We start from the raw sequence: 22,328 nt of genomic DNA on the forward strand, positions 1-22,328 counted from the left end.
TCAACGTGACTTTAATAATTAAGAAAAATTCTTTAAAATTAATAAAATTGTCTTTAAATTTGTTTCCTTTTTGCATCTTGCCTACAAAGCAAAAAATCATTAAAAAATAAGACATGTTTTTCAACACTTTATTTTAAAGACGCTTTTTACTTGAAACATAGCATAATTTCTACTGGAAGTCGAGTCTTAATATGGAAACAAAAATAACTCGTTAACTCGTTTTTAAAGGATTTTGATAACAACTGACGAAAAAAAATCTAAAAAAATGAAAAATTAACATATGCTTCCTAGAATGCTTCCTTTAATGAAGTCAAAATGGATTTAATATTTCTGAAAAAATCTTCAAAATTAATAAAATATTTCAACACATTGTTTTAAAGTCATTATACCCTAAACCACATAATGATTAGGGTATAACAAGTTTGATCTGCCAAAAAATGTGCCTACAAGAAATATTGATTTTAGACCCCATAAAATATATACCGATCGACTCAGAATCACCTCCTTAGTCGATCTAGCGCTTGGCGTCCGTCCGTCTGTCCATGTATTTGTTGTTCACAGGATTACGGTCGCAATTATTAACCGATTTTGATGAAATTTGGTACAGGGAGTTTTTTTGGGCACAAGGACGAACGTTATTGAATTTGGAAGAAATCGGATCAAATTTAGATATAGCTCCCATATATATGTATTGCCCGATTTCGACAAATGGGGTCACGTTGCACTTTTTTTACTAACCGATCGTCGTCAAATTTAGCACAAAATAATCTTCTGTATCACCCTTTAAGTCTGAAAATTTCATCGAAATCGGTTCAGATTTAGATATAGGTCCCATATATATGTATCGCCCGATTTTGTCAAATTAGGTCATAAAGCCCTTATTTATCAACCGATCTTACTCAAAGTTGGCGAAATGTAATCTTCTATAGCACTAACTATATGTGCAAAAAATCATCGAAATCGGTTCAGATTTAGCTATAGCTCCCATATATGTACCGCCCGATTTTTCTAAATAAAATAAAACTCAATTGAACAAATAATACAATCTTTGTACTATAATTTTCTCGAAGAGGAGCGGAGCGGAGCGTGGAGCGGAGCGGAGCGATTTTTTTTTTCTCGGAGCGGAGCGAGGAGCGGAGCGGTTTTTTTTTCTCCGGAGCGGGAGCGGAGCGGAGCGACAAAAATGGACCGCTCCGGATCCCTGTTTTATCCTATAGAGAATTTTGTCAAAAATTTATTCCTAGTGAAAATTTTGTTAAAAATTTATCCTAGAGAAAAATTTTCAAAATTTTATCCTATAGAAATTTTCTATAGATAATTTTGTCAAAATTTTATTTCTATAGAAAATTTTGTCAAAAAATTTTTTTAATAGGAAATTTTGTCAAAATTTTATTTCTATAGGAAATTGTGTCAAAATTTTATTCCTTGAAAAAATGTTATTAAAATTTTATCCTAGAGAGAATTTTGTCAAAAATGTATACCTAGAGAAAAATTTTCAAAATTTTATCCTACAGAATTTTGTCTAAATTTTATTCCAATAAAAAATTTTGTCCAAATTTTATTCCAATAGAAAATTTTGCCAAAATTGTATTTCTATAGAAAATTTTGTCAACATTTTATTCTAGAGAGAATTTTGTCAAAAAGTTATTCCTAGTGAAAATTTTGTCAAAAATAGATACCTATAGAAAAATTTTCAAAATTTTATCCTATAGAAATTTTCTAAGATAATTCTGTCAAAATTTTATTTATATAGCAAATTTTGTCAAAATTTTATTTCTATAGTAAACTTTGTCAAAATTTTATTCCTTGAAAAAATTTTGTCAAAATTTTATCCTAGAGAGCATTTTGTCAAAATTTTATCCTATAGAGAATTTTGTAAAAAAATTATTCCTAGTGAAAATTTTGTCAAAAATTTGTCCTAAAGAAAATTTTGTCAAAAATTTTTCCGAGAGAAAATTTTGTCAAAAATTTGTCCTATAGAAATCTTCTATAGATAGTTTTGTCAAAATTTTATTTCTATAGAAAATTTTGTGAAAATTTTATTTCTATTGCAAATTTTGTCAAAATTTTATCCTAGAGAGAATTTTGCCAAAATTTTATCTTAGAGCAAAATTTTCAAAATTTTATCCTATAGAAATTTTCTATAGATAATTTTGTCAAAATTTTATTTCTATAGATAATTTTGTCAAAATTTTATTTCTATAGAAAATTTTGTCAAAATTTTATCAAAATTTTATTTTAATAGGAAATTGTGTCAAAATTTTATTCCTTGCAAAAATTTTGTCAAAATTTTATCCTAAAGAGAATTTTGTCAAAAATGTATACCTAGAGAAAATTTTCAAAATTTTATCCTACAGAATTTTGTCTAAATTTTATTTCTATAGAAAATTTTATAAAAATGTTATTCCTATAGAAAATTTTGCCACAATTGTATTTCGATAGTAAGTTTTGTCAACATTTTATCCTAAAGAGAAGTTTGTCAAAAATTTATTCCTAGTGAAAATTTTGTCAAAAATTGATACCTAGAGAAAATTTTTCACAATTTTATCCTATAGAAATTTTTAAGTTAATTCTGTCAAAATTTTATTTCTATAGCAAATTTTGTCAAAATTTTATTTCTATAGCAAACTTTGTCAATATTTTATTTCTTGAAAAAATTTTGTCAAAATTTTATCCTAGAGAGCATTTTGTCAAAATTTTATCCTATAGAGAATTTTGTAAAAAATTTATTACTAGTGAAAATTTTGTCAAAAATTTATCTTAGAGAAAAATTTTCAAAATTTTGTCCTATAGAAATTTTCTACAGATAGTTTTTTCAAAATTTTATTTCTATAGGAAATTTTGTCAAAATTTTATTTCTATAGGAAATTGTGTCAAAATTTTATTTCTATAGAAAACTTTGTCAAAAATTTATTCCTTGAAAAAATTTTGTCAAAATTTTACCCTAGAGGGAATTTTGTCAAAAATTTATACTTATAGAAAAATGTTCAAATTTTTATCCTTTAGAAATTTTTTATAGATAATTTTGTCAAAATTTTATTTCTATCGAAAATTATGTCAGAATTTTATTCCTATGGGAAAATTTTGTTAAAATTTTGTCAAAAATTTATTCCTAGAGAAAATTTTGTCCAAATTTTATATTTAAAGGAAATTTTGTCAAAATTTTATCTCTTATAGAAAATTTTGTCAAAATTTTATTTCTATAGAAAATTTTGTCAAAATTGTATTTCTATAGAAAATTTTGTCAAAATTTTATGTCTATAGAAAATTGTGTCAAAATTTTATGTCTATAGAAAATGTTGTCAAAATTTTATTTCTATAGAAAATTTTGTCAAAATTTTATTTCTATAGAAAATTTTGTCAAAATTTTATATCTATAGAAAATTTTGTCAAAATTTTATTTCTATCGAAAATGTTTTCAAAATTTTATTTCTATAGAAAATTTTGTCAAAATTTTATTTCTATAGAAAATGTTGTCAAAATTGTATTTCTGTAGAAAATTTTATTTCTATAGAAAATTTTGTCAAAATTTTATTAGTTGTGGAAATTTGAAGAGGAAAATTTTGCAAAATCTACACAAAAGAAATATTTTCTGATTAAATCACAAAATCAATTGAACCAATTAATTGTTTAATTGAAATGTCTTCAATCACAGAAATGATAGTATCAATTAAATAATTAATTGAACGTCAATTAAAAAATTAATTGATCCAATTAAAAATGAATTGATACTATAAATTTTTGTAATTGATTTTTGTTTCAATTAAAAAATTTGTTGAATCAATTAAATTTTTAATTGAATATTATTTTAAACTCAATTAAGACTTTAATTGGAAAAATTTTCATGAAATTTTTTTCTGTGTACCAAAAAATCAAGAATTCTCCCAACCTGCCAAGCAGTAAAAAATCTACCATTTTTGGTAGAACTGTGGCAACCGTATGGAGGATATATATGAGATTGGACCCGGACAATTTGATTTAGTCCTTTTCTGAATTCTGCTACTAGGATAAATTATTTAACATTTACCTTTTTTAATGGACATTCTATGGGTAAATTACTACTTTGCCGAAGTCCAATCAGGACATTTTGAACCATAGGAATTCTTTGTATAGTATTAAAGGCATCGCAAATTCTCATTCTTAGACGATTTAATTCATAGAAGACACCGAAACTGTATCGACTTATAGCCAATTTATGTAAAGTACAAGTAAATATCTTTACCCAATCCGGATCGGAAATGTTAAGTTTTATTCCAATAGAAAACTTTGCCAAAATTGTATTTCTATAGAAAATTTTGTCAACATTTTATCCTAGAGAGAATTTTGTCAAAAATTTATTCCTAGTGAAAATTTTGTCAAAAATGGATACCTATAGAAAAATTGTCAAAATTTTATCTTATTTCTAAGATAATTCTGTCAAAAGTTTATTTCTATAGCAAATTTTGTCAAAATTTTATTTCTATAGTAAACTTTGTCAAAATTTTATTCCTTAAAAAATTTTTGTCAAAATTTTCAATATTCCTAGTGAAAATTTTGTCAAAAATTTATCCTACAGAAAAATTTTCAAAATTTTGTCCTATAGAAATTTTCTATAGATAGTTTTTTCAAATTTTTTTCTATATTAAACTTTGTCAAAGATTTATTTCTATAGGAAATTATGTCAAAATTTTATTTCTATAGAAAACTATGTCAAAATTTTATTCCCTGAAAAATTTTTGTCAAAATTTTACCTTAGAGAGAATTTTGTCAAAAATTTATATTTTTTATAGATAATTTTGTCAAAATTTTATTTCTATCAAAAATTATGTCAGAATTTTTTTCTATGGAAAATTTTGTCCTATGGAGAATTTTGTTAAAAATTTATTCCTAGAGAAAATTTTGTCAAAATTTTACCCTATAAAAATTTTTTATAGATGATTGTGTCAAAATTTTATTTCTATAGAAAATTTTGTCAAAATTTTATTTCTATAGAAAATTTTGTCAAAATTTTATTTCTATACAAAATTAATCTATAACCGTTCCTAAATGAAGGAAATTTTCCTATTTGTTTTATATCACCCTTTTATGCAATCAGTTCGGAACCAAACATCACATTTGACTTTGTATTGATAATCAACAAGGCCCTTCAAAGTTTCGCTTTTTGTTACTATGCCTCCTTCTATTTTTGCCCATTCTTTGTGCGACCGCCCTAGTTGGGGTCTTTAGCGTCTAGAAATCCAATTTTGTATGCGATTTTCCTGAATTTTAAAATCTAGAGGTATTTTCGGTGCATAAATAAGTGTGCCGAATATGGTTCGTAGCGATCCATATTTTGCTATACCCCCCCATATAGACCAATCTCCCGATTTCACTTCTACGGCTTATAGGTCACCGCAATTTTTATCCAATTTTCCTGCAATTCAAAATCTGGAGGTATTTTGGGTCCACTCACAAGTCCTCCGAATATAGAGCGTATCGGTCCACGTCCCAGCAAAAAAGTTTGGAGGTTCTTCTAAAGGCATGTACTCCCAAAGATGTTCTTTATTTTAACTACACCGGAAGTTCTTTTTATTCAATTGTTTAGAACTCGCGTTTTTATATTTTTTTACTGGGTAATTTATTTTTTTTTTTTGTTTCAAATAGGTTAAAAACAAAAGGAAAAGAATTAACAAATTAGTAAAAATTATGGAGAAAAAATCTTAAATCCATTTTAGAAAATTTGCGAAATTTTGAAAATTTTTGATGTCAAACCTTTCAGACAAGCCATAGGATGCATTAAAATTCATAAAAAATATATAAAAAATATTTATTAGACAACATATCACAAACTTTTTTAATTCACATCCAAAACGCTGAATTCCGATCATTCCTTAAGAAGTGATGCAAATGCACTGCAACGGATGTTGAAATATTGGACATCCATCCTATAACAAGCCCATGTTAAATTCATACCTTCTACGCCAAGTTTGCACCACTTCCGGATCCAAAATAAACATTTTCATTCCTTTTTTTGAGACTTTTTTTTTGCGTGGGGTTGATATAGACCCCATATAGCCCGACTTCCCTTACTTACTTGTTTTTACAAACTATATATCTATATACAATCTATATTGACATACACAAATACATACATATAAAATAGGACACCATCATACAATAAATTGGAAATTTGGGGATATACTAATATCCGCATTATCGACAACCTTCGCTAACCTCTTTTCCTCTTTGGCTCGATTGAACCGGTAAGTTTATTGGAAAACATAAGGTTGGTCTTATTTTCATAAAAATCCAATGTTAAAATAAATTCAAACTTGCCAGCGTAAATTGGAATCACTGCATCGGTTACTATCATGTTCGAAACGTTATACAAATAATTCTAAAAGAAAAAAGGAAAATCAAAAAGAAAGAACATCATAATGAGATATAGAAACAAAGAAATATAAGATAAACTCGTTTAGTCTCAATCCACCATGTATTGCATACACGATTTTCTCTTATAGGGCACAATCCAGCATAAAATTTTCTGCGGACACATATATTGAGGATAGTTATCTTTTTCTATTAAATCGAAGCTACCAACTGAAATCAATTGAGCGTCTCTAAGTTCAATCCTGTCAATTATTTCCCAACAATTATGAAAATTTTGCAAATGTTTGCGAAATTTTCTATGTTTGACAAAATTTTCTATAGAAATAAAATTTTGACAAAATTTTCTAAAGAAATAAAATTTTGACAAAATTTTCTATAGAAATAAAATTTTGACAACATTTTCTATAGAAATAAAAGTTTGACAAATTTTTCTATAGAAATAACATTTTAATAAAATTTTCTATAGAAATAAAATTTTGACAAAATTTTCTACAGAAATAAAATTTTGACAAAATTACCTATGGAAATAAAATTTTGAAAAAATTTTCTATAGAAATAAAATTTTGACAAAATTTCCAATGGACGTAAAATGTTGACAAAATTTTTTATAGAAATAAAATGTTAACAAATTTTCTATAGAAATAAAATTTTGACAAAATATTCTATAGATATAAAAATTTTACAAAATTTTCTATAGAAATAAATATTTTAGAAAATTTTCTATAGACATAAAATTTTAATAAAATTTCATATAGCAATAAATTTTATATAGCTATAATTAATAGAAATAAAATGTTAACAAATTTTTATAGAAATACAAATTTGACAAAATTTTCTATAGAAATAAAATTTTGACAAATTTTTCTATAGAAATAACATTTTAATAAAATTTTCTATAAAATAAAATTTTGACAAAATTTTCTATAGAAATAAAATTTTGAAAAAATTTCCAAATTTTCTATAGAAATAAAATTTTGACAAAATATTCTATAGATATAAAAATTTTACAAAATTTTCTATAGAAATAAATATTTTAGTAAATTTTCTATAGACATAAAATTTTAATAAAATTTCATATAGCAATAAATTTTATATAGCTATAATTAATAGAAATAAAATGTTAACAAATTTTTATAGAAATACAAATTTGACAAAATTTTCTATAGAAATAAAATTTTGACATATTTTTCTATAGAAATAACATTTTAATAAAATTTTCTATAGAAATAAAATTTTGACAAAATTTTCTATAGAAATAAAATTTTGAAAAAATTTCGTATAGAAATTAAATTTTGACAAAATTCCCTATGGAAATAAAATTTTGAAAAAATTTTCTATAGAAATAATATTTTGATAAAATTTCCAATGGACATAAAATCGCGACCTTAGAATGACAAGGTTCTAAGTGTACACTAAATCCCTATTCACTTAGAACCTTGTCATTCTAAGGTCGCGAAATGTTGACAAAATTTTCTATAGAAATAAAATGTTAACAAATTTTCTATAGAGATACAATTTTGACAAAATTTTCTATAGAAATAAATATTTTAGAAAATTTTCTATAGACATAAAATTTTAATAAAATTTCATATTGCGATAAATTGTATATAGCTATAATTAATAGAAATAAAATGTTAACAAAATTTTGTATACAAATAAAATGTTAACAAATTTTTATAGAAATACAAATGTGACAAAATTTTCTATAGAAATAAAATGTTGACAAAATTTTCTGTAGAAATAAAATGTTGACAAAATTTTCTATAGAAATAAAATTTTGACAAATTTTTCAATAGAAATAAAGTTTTGACAAAATTTTCTATAGAAATAAAATTTTGACAAATTTTTCTATAGAAATAAATTTTTTGACAAATTTTTCTATAGAAATAACATTTTAATAAAATTTTCTATAGAAATAAAATTTTGACAAAATTTTCTATAGAAATAAAATTCTAACAAAATTTCCTATATAAAAAAAATTTTGACAAAATTTCCTATAGAAATAAAATTTTGACAAAATTTTATATAGAAATAAAATTTTGACAAAATTTCCAATGGACATAAAATGTTGACAAAATTTTCTATAGAAATAAAATGCTAACAAATCTTCTATAGAAATAAAATTTTGACAAAATATTCTATAGATATAAAAATTTTACAAAATTTTCTTTGGAAATAAATATTTTTGGAAATTTTCTATAGACATAAAATTTTTATAAAATTTCATATAGCAATAAATTGTATATAGCTATAATTAATAGAAATAAAATGTTAACAAATTTTTATAGAAATACAAATTTGACAATATTTTCTAAATAACATTTTAATAAAATTTTCTATAGAAATAAAATTTTGACAAAATATTCTATAGAATTAAAATTTTGAAAAAATTTCCTATAGAAATTAAATTTTGACAAAATTTTCTATAGAAATAAAACTTTGACAAATTTTTCTATAGAAATAAAATTTTGACAAATTTTTCTACAGAAGTAACATTTTAATAAAATTTTCTATAGAAATACAATTTTTACAAATTTTTCTATAGAAATAAAATTTTGAAAAAATTTCCTATAGAAATTAAATTTTGACAAAATTCCCTATAGAAATAAAATTTTGAAAAAATTTTCTATAGAAATAATATTTTAACAAAATTTCTAATGGACATAAAATGTTGACAAAATTTTCTATAGAAATAAAATGTTAACAAATTTTCTATAGAGATACAATTTTAACAAAATTTTCTATAGATATAAAAATTTTACAAAATTTTCTATAGAAATAAATATTTTAGAAAATTTTCTATAGACATAAAATGTTTATAAAATTTCATATTGCGATAAATATTATATAGCTATAATTAATAGAAATAAATTTTAACAAAATTTTGTATAGAAATAAAATGTTAACAAATTTTTATAGAAATACAAATTTGACAAAATTTTCTATCGAAATAAATATTTTAGAAAATTTTCTATAGCTATAATTAATAAAAATAAAATGTTAACAAATTTTTCTATAGAAATAAAATGTTGACAAAATTTTCTATAGAAATAAAATTTTGACAAAATTTTCTATAGAAATAAAATATTAACAAATTTTCTATAGATATAAAAATTTTACAAAATTTTCTATAGAAATAAAATGATAACAAAGTTTTATAGAAATAAAAATTTGAAAAAATTTTCTATAGAAATAAAATTTTGACAAAATTTTCAATACAAACAAAATTTTGACAAAATTTTCTATAGAAATAAAATTTTGACAAAATTTTCAATACAAACAATATTTTGACAAAATTTTCTATAGAAATAAAATTTTGGCAAAACTTTCAATAGAAATAAAATTTTGACAAAATTTTCTATAGAAATAAAATTTTGACAAAATTTTCTATAGAAATAAAATTTTGACAAAATTTCCTATAGAAATAAAATTTTGACAAAATTTTCTATAGAAATAAAATTTTGACAAAATTTCCAATGGACATAAAATGTTGACCTAATTTTCTATAGAAATAAAATGTTAACAAATTTTCTATAGAAATAAAATTTTGACAAAATATTCTATAGATATAAAAATTTTACAAAATTTTCTATAGAAATAAATATTTTAGAAAATTTTCTATAGACATAAAATTTTAATAAAATTTCATATAGCAATAAATTTTATATAGCTATAATTAATAGAAATAAAATGTTAACAAATTTTTATAGAAATACAAATTTGACAAATTTTTCTGTAGAAATAACATTTTAATAAAATTTTCTATAGAAATAAAATTTTGACAAAATATTCTATAGAAATAAAATTTTGAAAAAATTTCCTATAGAAATTAAATTTTGACAAAATTTTATATAGAAATAAAATTTTGACAAATCTTTCTATAGAAATAAAATTTTGACAAATTTTTCTATAGAAATAACATTTTAATAAAATTTTCTATAGAAATAAAATTTTGACAAAATTTTCTATAGAAATAAAATTTTGAAAATATTTCCTATAGAAATTAAATTTTGACCAAATTCCCTATGGAAATAAAATTTTGAAAAAATGTTCTATAGAAATAATATTTCGACAAAATTTCCAATGGACATCAAATGTTGACAAAATTTTCTATAGAAATAAAATGTTGCCAAATTTTCTATAGAAATACAATTTTGACAAAATTTTCTATAGATATAAAAATTTTACAAAATTTTCTATAGAAATAAATATTTTAGAAAATTTTCTATAGACATAAAATTTTAATAAAATTTCATATTGCAATAAATTTTATATAGCTATAATTAATAGAAATAAAATGTTAACAAAATTTTGTATAGAAATAAAATGTTGACAAATTTTTCTATAGAAATAACATTTTGACAAAATTTTCTATAGAAATAAAATGTTGACAAAATTATCTATAGAAATAAAATATTAACAAATTTTCTATAGAACTAAAATTTTGACAAAATTTTCTATAGATATAAACATTTTACAAAATTTTCTATAGAAATAAAATGATAACAAATTTTTATAGAAATAAAAGTTTGACAAAATTTTCTGTAGAAATAAAATTTTGACAAAATTTTCTGTAGAAATAAAATTTTGACAAAATTTTTTATAGAAACAAAATTTTGACAGAATTTTCTATAGACATAAAAATTTTACAAAATTTTCTATAGACATAAAATTTTGACAAAATTTCATATAGCAATAAATTTAATAAAGGTATAATTAATAGAAATAAAATGTTAACAAAAATTTTTATAGAAATAAAATGTTGACCAAATTTTCTATAGAAATAAAATTTTGGCAAAATTTCCAATGGAAATAAAATATTGACAAAAATTTTCTATAGAAATAAAATTTTGAAAAAGTTTCTATAGAAATAAAATTTTGAAAAAAGTTTCTATAGAAAAAAAATTTTGAAAAAAGTTTCTATAGAAATAAAATTTTGAAAAAAAATTTTCTATAGAATTAAAATTTTGCAAAATTTTCTATAGAAATGACATTTTGCAGAATTTTCTATAGAAATAAAATGTTGGGAAAATTTTTTATAGAAATAAAATTTTGACAAAATTTTTTATAGAAATAAAATTTTTAAAAAATGTTCTATACAAATACAATTTTGTAAAAGTTTTCTATGATAATAGAAGTAATGGAAAATCTGTTAAAAAATATTAAAAACCGTTCAATATATGTATAAAATTTTGAAAAATATAGAAATAACATTTTGAAAAAAATTTCTATAGAAATAAAATTTTGACAAAATTTTCTATAGAAATAAAAGTTTAACAAAATTTTCCATAGAATAAAACGTTAACAAAATTTTATATAGAAATAAAATATTGAAAAAATTTTCTATAGAAATAAAATTTTGCAGAATTTTCTATAGAAATAAAATTTTGGGAAAATTTTTTATAGAAATAAAATTTTGACAACATTATTTATAGAAATAAAATTTTGACAAAAATTTTCTATAGAAATAAAATTTTGAAAAAAAAAAATTCTATGATAATAGCAACCTATAGATCGGGAGTAATGGAAAATCTGTTAAAAAAATATATTAAAAACCGCTCAATTTGAATGTGTAGTTCATGTTTTAGCTTTAATAAATATTACAAGAAAACAAAATTTTGAATTGATGCATAATTTCCGTTTTAAGTTATAATAAAATATATCAGATACATATAATTAATTCTGTTTTTTTTTTGTTTTTTTTTCTTTATTCATTTTTATACCCTGCGCCACACTGTGAAACAGGGTATTATAAGTCAGTGCATATGATTGCAAACCCCCAGAAGGAGACGAAATAGACAGATGGTGTCTTTGGCAAAAACGCTCAGGGTGGGCTCCTGAGTCGATATAGCCATGTCCGTCTGTCCGTGAACACATTTTTGTAATCAAAGTCTAGGTCGCAGTTTAAGTTCAATCGACATCAAATTTGGCACAAGTATGTGTTTTGGCCCTATTGATTTTGGAAGAAATCGGTTCAGATTTAGATATAGCTCCCATATATAGCTTTCGCCCAATTTACACTCATATGACCACAGAGGCCAATTTTTTCCTCCGATTTAGTTGAAATTTTGCACAGGGAGTAGACTTAGCATTGTAGCTATGCATACCAAATTTGGTTGAAATCGGTTCAGATTAGATATAGCTCCCATATATATGTTTTTCTGATTTCGACAAAAATGGTCAAAATACCAACATTTTCCTTGTAAAATCGCCACTGCTTAGTCGAAAAGTTGTAAAAATGACTATAATTTTCCTAAACTTCTAATACATATATATCAAGCGATAAATCATAAATAAACTTTTGCCAAGTTTCCTTAAAATTGCTTCAAATTTAAATGTTTCCCATATTTTTTTTACTAACATTGTGTTCCACCCTAGTGCATTAGCCGACTTAAATTTTGAGTCTATCGATTTTGTAGAAGTCTATCAAATTCTGTCCAGATCGAGTGATATTTAAATGTATGTATTTGGGACAAGCCTTTATATATAGCCCCCAACACATTTGACGGATGTGATATGGTATCCAAAATTTAGATCTACAAAGTTGTGCAGGGTATAATATAGTCGGCCCCGCCCGACTTTAGACTTTCCTTACTTGTTTATTCTAGCTACTAAACTCGAACTAAATACCGTTCTATAAGGAAAACTACAGCACTCGAAAATGTGAACCAACTCTCCAGGCACGAAAGTCAATTGAACTCTATTTTAGGCCATTGCAATTATTATGTTTTAGTGAAAATTTCTCCAATATGAGAAAGGTTTCTTGACTTTAATAATTTTTTGTGTACGTCATTAGCAATAACATATTAACTAAAAAGGTGGACAAGTTAAATATTATAATTCTTATTTCCCACAAAATATTTCCGAATTTCTATTGTGAACTTTAAGATTTTTTCTTCAAACTAATACAAATTTTTGAATTTGTCAAAATATTTTGTCATATCGGCGTGATAGCTGGATTTTTATTAAAGTTTATTTAAAATTTTCCACATTTTCCTTCGTAGTGGGTTCACATTTCATTGAGTGCTCATCTTCGTACAATTTTTGGAAAATAGCTCATTAAATTATTCACATATTATGTGTAAAAACTAAGTACATATAATTTTACTTATCACGCCAATTTTTTTCGTTTTGAATTTTTGAGTCGAAAATTTCCAAATTTCTTGGGGGGCTAAGGGTACATAAGATTACGGTCGTACATACTCATTTTAACTGACCGAGTATGAAAAAATTATATATTAAAACTTTACCTCTTTTATTGGGCATGTCCTCGGTAAATTACTATTCCTCCAAATTTCAAGCAGGACATATTGCATCATAGGAATTTTTTGTACAGTATGCAAGGCGTCACAAATTTTCCATCTAACATCAATAAATTTAACAATGCGTTTACTCATCGCCATGTTATAGTAAAGTCGTATCCAAAGTTCGGCATTTAGATTCAGTTGTCGATGCATTTCAATAAGGGCATTGATACTGTATCGACTTGTAGCCAATTTAGTTATATTAAAATTGTATGTCTTTATAAGATCAGGATCGGAAATGTTATAGTCGCCCATATGAAGCACAAGATCGAATTGACTATTGGCAGCCTAAAAAATCTTAAAATCGTTAATACTCAAAATAAATCAAATTTACTATGAAAATTTACCTCAATCTTAAAAACGAATGCGCACATTATCAGTAAAATAGAGAACATTTTATTTTTTTATTTTACATTTATGTGAATATTTCATTGATATTGTTTTCTTTTATACGTTTGCAAATGCTCGATAAGCTACTCGATTTCGGATAAAACACTCAGAAATAGAAATCCAATTGTATATAAAATTATTAAAAAGCTTTTAGATGTGTTTTCCATTTGTTATCTTGATTTAATAGAAAAAGAAAAAAAAAATTATAATAATAATTCAAAACATTAATAAATTCAATTATATTTACATTAAATCTGAATCGATTTGGATTAACTATTTTTACACTTCCATAAAATCTTTAGAATTCAAATTTCAAATCGTAGCAATTATATGGCAAATATTTAAATCTAAAGTCATTTCTATGCAATTTTGCAAAAATGCATTTGTGATATCGAGCAAAAAAATGTGTTGCTAAAAAGTAGTGAAAATGTTCGTCCGAAAGTGGTGGAAAATTGGCGAAAAAGCGATGAATTTAACATGGACTTGTCATAAGACGGATGTCTTCCACGGTTGCCACTCGTGCTCCAACCAAAATTTGGATACAAATTCATTTATTTTATTTCTATAGAAAATTTTATCAAAATTCTATTTGTATAGAAAATTTTGTCCAAATTTTATTTCTATAGAAAATTTTGTGCAAATTTGATTTCTATAGAAAATTTTGTCAAAATTTTAGTTCTATAGAAAACTTTGTCAAAATTTTATTTCTATAGAAAAATTTTGTCCAAATTTTCGAAATATCCGAGAAGAGCAATATTTCAATAAAAAGTAATGAAAAACATTAACACCAGCATTTTTCATTAGTCCATGACCTAAAGCCAAACAAATAATCCCAAAATTGCAAATTTTATTTCTATAAAAAATTTTGTCAAAATTTTATGTCTATAGAAAATTTTGTCAAAATTTTATTTCTATAGAAAAATTTTGTCAAAATTTTATTGCTATAGAAAATTTTATTTATTTCTATTGAAAATATTGTCAAAATTTTATCTCTATAGAAAATTTTGTCAAAATTTGGTTTCTATAGATAAATTTCTTCAAAATTGTATTTCTATAGAAAATTTTTTCAAAATTTTATTTTTATAAAAAATGTTGTCAAAATTGTATGTTTATAGAAAATTTTATCAAAATTTTATTTCTATGAAAATTTTGTCAAAATTTTATTTCGTTGTTGTTGTTTTTTATTTCAGCTTAAAACCATACATTGACTAAACTACAAGAGTAGCTTAACCAACAGAGGGAGGAGGGTTCAAGTGTGGTTTTTGTTGGGTTTAATAAACTGCCTGAATTTATTCTTATAATTGGTTGATAGTTTTGCTGCAAGTAGAGGATGCTGATGAGGAATGTGGTAATTCCGAAACGTGCGTCCATCCAACCATCTTGCAGTCTATAGGGCTTTGCCCAAATAAATTTGACAAACATTCTTTTCCTCTGTTGGTTAAGCTACTCTTGTAGTTTAGTCAATGTATGGTTTTAAGCTGAAATAAAAAACAACAACAATGCTTAAAGAACAAAACCAACAATAACAAAACAAAATTTTATTTCTATAGAAAAATTTTGTCAAAACTTTATTTCTATAGAAAATTTTGTGCAAATTTTATTTCTATAGAAAATTTTGTCAAAATTTTAGTTCTATAGAAAACTTTGTCAAAATTTTATTTCTATAGAAAAATTTTGTCAAAATTTTATTTCTATAGAAAATTTTGTCAAAATTTTATTCTTGTAGAAAAATTTTATCAAAATTGTATTTCTATAGAAAAATTTTGTCAAAATTTTATTCCTATAGAAAATGTCAAAATTTTATTTCTATAGAAAATTTTGTCAAAAATTTAGTTCTATAGAAAATTTTGTCAAAATTTGGTTTCTATAGATAAATTTCTTCAAAATTGTATTTCTATAGAAAATTTTGTCAAAATGTTATTTTTATAAAAAATTTTGTCAAAATTGTATGTTTATAGAAAATTTTATCAAAATTTTATTTCTATGAAAATTTTGTCAAAACTTTATTTCTATAGAAAATTTTGTGCAAATTTTATTTCTATAGAAAATTTTGTCAAAATTTTAGTTCTATAGAAAACTTTGTCAAAATTTTATTTCTATAGAAAAATTTTGTCAAAATTTTATTTCTATAGAAAATTTTGTCAAAATTTTATTCTTGTAGAAAAATTTTATCAAAATTGTATTTCTATAGAAAAATTTTGTCAAAGTTTTATTTGTCTAGAAAATTTTGTCAAATTTTTTTTTTGTAGAAAATTTTGTCAAAATTTTATTTCTATAGAAAATTTTGTCAAAATTGTATGTCTTTAGAAGATTTTATCAAAATTTTATTTCTATAGAAACTTTTGTCAAAATTTTATTTCTATAGAAAATTTTGTCAACATTTTATTTCTATACAAATTTTTGTCAAAATTTTATTCCTATAGAAAATGTCAAAATTTTATTCCTATAGAAAATTTTGTCAAAATTTTATTTCTATAGAAAATTTTGTCAAATTTTTATGTCTATAGAAAATTTTGTCAAAATTTTATTTCTAAAAAAATTTTGTCCAAATTTTATTTCTATAGAAAATTTTGTCACAATTTGGTTTCTATAGATAAATTTTTTCAAAATTGTATTTCTATAGAAAATTTTGTCAAAATTTTATTTATATAAAAAATTTTGTCAAAATTGTCTATAGAAAATTTTATCAAAATTTTATTTCTATGAAAATTTTGTCAAAATGTTATTTCTATAGAAAAATTTTGTCAAAACTTTATTTCTATAGAAAATTTTGTGCAAATTTTTTTTCTATAGAAAATTTTGTCAAAATTTTAGTTCTATAGAAAACTTTGTCAAAATTTTATTTCTATAGAAAAATTTTGTCAAAATTTTATTTCTATAGAAAATTTTGTCAAAATTTTATTCTTGTAGAAAAATTTTATCAAAATTGTATTTCTATAGAAAAATTTTGTCAAAGTTTTATTTGTCTAGAAAATTTTGTCAAAATTTTATTTTTGTAGAAAAATTTTATCAAAATTGTATTTCTATAGAAAAATTTTGTCACAGTTTTATTTGTCTAGAAAATTTTGTCAAAATTTTATTTTTGTAGAAAATTGTGTCAAAATTTTATTTCTATAGAAAATTTTGTCAAAATTGTATGTCTATAGAAGATTTTATCAAAAATTTATTTCTATAGAAACTTTTGTCAAAATTTTATTTCTATAGAAAATTTTGTCAAAATTGTATGTCTATAGAAGATTTTATCAAAATTTTATTTCTATAGAAGCTTTTGTCAAAATTTTATTTCTATAGAAAATTTTGTCAACATTTTATTTCTATAGAAAAATTTTGTCAAAATTTTATTGCTATAGAAAATGTTGTCAATATTTTATTCCTATAGAAAATTTTGTCAAAATTTTATTTCTATAGAAAAATTTATGAAAATTTTATTTCTATAGAAAATTTTATCAAAATTGTATGTCTATAGAAGATTGTATCAAAATTTTATTTCTATAGAAACTTTTGTCAAAATTTTATTTCTATAGAAAATTTTGTCAACATTTTATTTCTATAGAAAGTTTTGTCAAAATTTTATTTCTATAGAAGATTTTGTCAAAATTTTATTTCTATAGAAAATTTTGTCAAAATTTTATTTCTATAGAAAATTTTGTCAAAATTTTAGTTCTATAGAAAATTTTGTCAAAATTTTATTTTTGTAGAAAATTTTGACAAAATTTCATTTCTATAGAAAATTTTGTCAAAGTTGTATGTCTATAGAAAATTTTATCAAAATTTTATTTCTATAGAAACTTTTGTCAAAATTTTATTTCTATAGAAAAATTTTGTCAAAGCTTTATTTCTATAGAAAATTTTGTGCAAATTTTATTTCTATAGAAAATTTTGTCAAAATTTTATTTCTGTAGAACATTTTGTCAAAATTTTATTTCTATAGAAAAATTTTGTCAAAATTTTATTTTTATAGAAAATTTTGTTAACATTTTATTCCTATAGAAAATCATGTCAACATATTTTTCTAATTTTACAATTATTAATTGAGGTTTATGGACAGATTTAGATTAAGGAACATTATTTTCAATGACTCTATTAATCATGTTCCTTAATCTAAATCTGTCCATAAAGCTCGATTAATAATTGTAAAATTAGATATAATGCATTTGGACGTTAATTGCCTGTTTCGGTATCAGGCTAACATGAAACATTTTTTTCTATAGAAAATAAGTAAGGAAAGTCTAAAGTCGGGCGGGACCGACTATATTATACCCTGTACCACTTTTTAGATCTAAATTTTCGATACCATATCACATCCGTCAAATGTTTTGGGGGCTACATATAAAGGTTTGTCCCAAATACATACATATCACTCGATCTGGACAGAATTTGATAGACTTCTACAAAATCTATAGACTCAAAATTTAAGTCGGCTAATGCACTAGGGTGCATCAATTGTACAAAAGAGCATTTATGATTTATCAGGTGATACATATGTTTTCGAGATTTAGGACAATTTTAGTAATATTTACAATTTTTGCTACTTAGCAGTGGCGATTTTACACGGATATTGGTTAGATCCCGCCAAGATATATGGTAAAGTGTGGGTTGTTATATATTATTTGGTCAAGTCGGGCGACGTGGAGCCTTATTTAAAACTCAACCGTTCTGTGGAAATTCTGGCATTACAGTGTGTAGGGTATGACTAATATAAGATATGGGGAAATCGTAGCAGAATTTTGTGTAAAGTGTAGTAATTTGGTTTTATTTGTATAAACCGGAAGAACGAATATATGGAGGCTTTATCTACAACTGAACCAAATTAGAACAAACTTAACACACTTAAATATCATATTAAATATATTCTCTGTGGAAACTATCCAGTCAATTGGAGGAAAATTCCGTAGAAAATGGGATATATGGGAGTTATATATAATCTGAACCGATTTTGACTAAATTTGAATAATAGTTAAAATAATAAATGTGCAATCTCTGCAAAATTTCACGTAAATGGGAGTATAACTTTGGCCCCCGTGGTCATATGAGAGTAAATCGGGCGAAAGATATATATGGGAGCTGTATCTAAATCTGAACCGATTTCAACCAAATTTGGCACACTTACCGATACTATTAAACGTACTCCTTGTGCAAAATTTGAAGCAAGTCAGGGCAAAACTCTGGCTTTTGAGGCAATATAAGTCCCAATCGGACGAAAGATATATATGGGAGCTATATCTAAATCTGAACCGATTTTAACCAAATTTGGCGCACTTACCGATACTATTAAACGTACACCTTGTGCAAAATTTGAAGCAAGTCAGGGCAAAACTCTGGCTTTTGAGGCCATATGAGTCCAAATATATCTAAATCTGAACTGATTTTAACCAAATTTGGCGCTCATAACTATACCATTAAACGTACCTCTCGTGCAAAATTTGAAGCAAATCACGGAAAAACTCTGGCTTTTAATGCCATATAAGTGTAAATCGGGCGAAAGATATATATGGGAGCTGTATCTAAATCTGAATCGATTTCAGCCAAATTTGGCATACTTACCGATACTATTAAACGTACTCCTTGTGCAAAATTTGAAGCAAGTCAGGACAAAACTCTGGCTTTTGAGGCAATATAAGTCCAAATCGGACGAAAGATATATATGAGAGCTATATCTAAATCTGAACCGATTTTTTCCAAAAGCAATAGCGATTGTCTTTGTTCCAAAAAACGACCCCATGCCAATTTTGAGGACGATCGGATTTAAACTGCGACCTGTACTTTGCGCACAAAAATACATGAACAGACAGACAGACGGACATCGGTAAATCGACTCAGAATTTAATTCTAAGACGATCGGTATACTAAACGATGGGTCTCAGACTTTCCCTTCTTGGCGTTACATACAAATGCACAAACTTATTATACCCTGTACCACAGTAGTTGTGAAGGGTATAAATATGGGAAACATATAAATCTGAAGCAATTTTAAGGAAACTTGGCAAAAGTTTATTTATGATGTATCGCTCGATATGTATGTATTAGAAGTTTAGGAAAATTAGAGTCATTTTTACAACTTTTCGACTAAGCAGTGGTGATTTTACAAGGAAAATGTTGGTATTTTGACCATTTTTGTCGAAATCAGAAAAACATATATATATATGAGCTATATCTAAATCTGGACCGATTTCAACCAAATTTGGCACGCATAGCTACAATGCTAATTCTACTCCCTGTGCAAAATTTCAATTAAATCGGAGTAAAAGATTGGCCACTGTGGTCATATGAGTGTAAATGGGGCGAACGATATATACACGCACAGAAAAACCATGTTTGGACATGGTTGCCGCATCCATTTAATGCTTATCTAGAGCATGTAATTGCCGCGAAAACCATGTATTTTGTCTTTGTAAAAATAGTTTTTGAGCGGAGAAAAATGTATGGTGGCAATAAGCATTTGAATGGTTCTCAAATAGCGCAAACATGTTCTATCATTTAAATGATAGAATTTGAGACCATTAAATGGTCGGGAAAATCATGTATCTGACCATTCAATTTTTTTACTTTTGTACAGGGAAAAAAGTATTTTTATAGGTTAAATATAGACATGTCTAGAACCATTACATGGCCATAAAGACCATTTACATTTTTTTCGTGACCATTTAATTTTTTAACTTGTTTGCAGCGAAAAGAGTTTTATAAAAACATTCAGCAGGTACACACGATTTTCATTTTGCGCGTCAGTCGTGTGTTGATTGTTTCTTGGAATGGACGGAGAATATGGATTTACTGTGTTTTGTGTTAATTTATTTATTCAGAAGTGGCACGTGGTTTTATGTGAACACAAAAAAGGAAAGTGTAATTGAAAAAAATGTACCTGTTTTTTGTTCTGCATTTTGCTATATGGTATCATTTATTTTTATTTGCAGTTACATGCTGTCTGTGTTTGTACATTTGATGCGCACGATGTAAATATGGAATAATTACTTATTGTTGAAATTGAAATAAAATAGAGTGTGTAAAAATATATGATGTTTGCTTGAACGGCATTATAAATACAAATAAACAATGAATTAGTTTATAAATAAATAAAAACAAACAAATAAAGTTAATGTTGTGTTTTCTTTTCTCAAGTGGCGTCCTTTTTTCGACGATGAAAAAAGTTTTTTCATAAAGATCAAAACATTTTAGGTTGTGACCATGTTCTTTTAACTAGGAGAAAAACATTTTTAATGAATACCATAACATTTTAAATCGTGACCATTGTCTTTTCATTCAAACAAAATTCTTTTTATCAATATAATAACATTTTAGATGAGGACAATTACATTTTTCTTAGAACCATGTTCACTGAGCCAACATGGTTGCAGGTTAAAATGTTAAATGGTCGCCGCAAAAATAGCTCCTATCATATTATTTTGCTCTTCGAATATGATTGTGACAATCATGTTTCTTCTCTGCGTGTATGGGAGCTATATCTAAATCTGGACCGATTTCAACCAAATTTGGCACGCATAGCTACAATGCTAATTCAACTCCCTGTGCAAAATTTCAATTAAATCGGAGTAAAAGATTGGCCACTGTGGTCATATGAGTGTAAATGGGGCGAACGATATATATGGGAGCTATATCTAAATCTGAACCGATTTCAATAAAATTTGGCACACTTGACTACACTACTAATGGTACTTCTAGTGCAAAATTTCAACCAAATTGGGTAAAACTCTGGCTTCTGAGACCGTATTAGTCCATATCGGGCGAAAGATATATATGGGAGCTATATCTAAATCTGAACCAATTTCAACCAAAATCAATAGGGATCTATTCTGAGCCAAAACACATACTTGTGCCAAATCTGAAGTCGATTGGACTAAAACTGCGACCTAGACTTTGATTACAAAAATGTGTTTACGGACAGACGGACATGGCTATATCGACTCAGGAGCCCACCCTGAGCATTTTTTCCAAATACATCATGTGTCTATCTAGTCTTCTTCTGGGTGTTGCAAACATATGCACAGGCGCAGGGTATAAAAATTTGGTGTGTATGACAAGCCCAATTTTGCACCATTTCCGGATTCAAAAGGAACATTTTCATTACTTTCGTGGCGACGCCTTATTTTTTTTTCTGGGAATCTATCCCTTTGCGTGAATTCAGATTTATAGCAAAATCGTACTAAGTTGGTCAATGACTTTTCTGAAGCATAACAAAAAGTCGGTCAAAATTAGCATAATGGTCAGCATCGCTTGAATCTTTCTTTATTTTATAATATGGGTTATATGTTACATCCATAATGAATTAAA

At 24.5% G+C, this 22,328-nt stretch overlaps 1 protein-coding gene across 3 annotated transcripts in view; it reads left to right on the top strand.

Moving 5' to 3' along the window:
* Dg (Dystroglycan) overlaps window positions 1-22,328 on the top strand; it is a 765,125-nt gene that overhangs the window by 423,166 nt on the left and 319,631 nt on the right. The gene's annotated exons all lie outside the window — the stretch shown is intronic.

This window comes from Haematobia irritans, chromosome 5 (assembly GCF_050003625.1).
Source record: "Haematobia irritans isolate KBUSLIRL chromosome 5, ASM5000362v1, whole genome shotgun sequence".
NCBI classification, from domain to species: Eukaryota; Metazoa; Arthropoda; class Insecta; order Diptera; family Muscidae; genus Haematobia; species Haematobia irritans.